This window comes from Nanorana parkeri, unplaced genomic scaffold (assembly GCF_000935625.1).
Source record: "Nanorana parkeri isolate BGI_ZX_2015 unplaced genomic scaffold, ASM93562v1 scaffold237, whole genome shotgun sequence".
Classification (NCBI taxonomy): Eukaryota; Metazoa; Chordata; class Amphibia; order Anura; family Dicroglossidae; genus Nanorana; species Nanorana parkeri.
Window position 1 is genome coordinate 744,282 of NW_017306505.1, and position 1,322 is coordinate 745,603.

Genomic DNA, 1,322 nt, shown 5'->3' on the forward strand with positions numbered 1-1,322 from the left:
CTAGGTGGGATCTCGGGGTGGGGGGGGGGGCGCTCTGCTGCCCGCCTCCTTTCCAGCCAGAGCATTCTAGGTTGCTGAGAGCTCTTAGTAACCTGGGATGTTCTGTCCGGGATCCCGTCCAGCTCCTGGCAACCAGTGATGTCTCTGGTTGCCAGGGGCTGGGTGGGATGCTCTGGCCTGCGTGCAAATCTCCTCAGGGTTCACTACCGGCAACCACCCGACCCCTCATGTCACTTCCTGTCTGGTCACTTGGACAGGGTGTCAGGGGCATCTCTCCATCTCCAAAATACAGAGAACAATTATAGTATTTCTGGGGAAAGAATTAAACTTCGGTCAATTAGTCTTATTGCAATCTATAACCTAACTGGGGTGAAATCTCATCATTTCCTGTGTGGTCACCGAAGCAGGAAGCCAAGGGAAATCTCATCAGGGAAAGTAATGTCCATCCAAAACTAGAAACATGATGGGTCTGCAGCCCCAAGATCTCTTTCCTTGGTGGCAAATTCTGTATTAATGAATACATTGTTGAATTTCTTTACATGCAAGCAGCTTAAGTGCCTGATTTTAACTTGGTATCAGTTTGGTACAGCAGGAATGGGGTGCAAGAGGAAGTGGCGGTACAAGGAACCAATCAGTTCATGTGTTACTAAGAAGCATGTTGACAGGTGGAGAAAGCAGAGTGACCAAGAGATTGGCTCATCACCGATCACAGGCTGGAGGTGGGTCCAGAACAACCAATGCTGGTCATCAGACCGAGGACATCTTGTGGCAGAAAATAGGTACTGCGGGATTGAAGGTGAAGATTGCAGCAAGGGCTGTTTTTTTTAATGTCTTTTATGTTTATTTTGTTATTTTTAGCTGTTATTCTTCTTTAGGTTGCTGCGCCCGGAGTCGGCGTTCGTGTACAAGAACATCATCCTCAATTTTTTATATAAATCAGCGTCCCGTGGTGTTTATAGAGCATTTTACGGTGTGTTAACACAATGTATAAATACTGCAGCGTGTGAGATGTCCCGAGTTAGGAAATGTCAAGCCGCCTCTTAGTCAGTACCGTGTTTTCCAAGAAAAACTCGCCGTATGTTACAAACACAGGGAAGGGGGGGGGCATGGAAAATATAATGTGTAGGGGGGAGAAGTGGTCTTGTGCAGAGCTGCGATGTCTGGGTGCCGTGTGCCTGGATTCCTCCAATGTGTTTAATGACCTGGCACACATCTAATAAACACAGCGTGCAGCGTGGACTGTCAGACGGGGGCCTGTTATTGATTTCCTGGGCCACAGCAAGGAGACTCGGAGCCTGAGGCCCCTATCTGTGCCTCCCCAT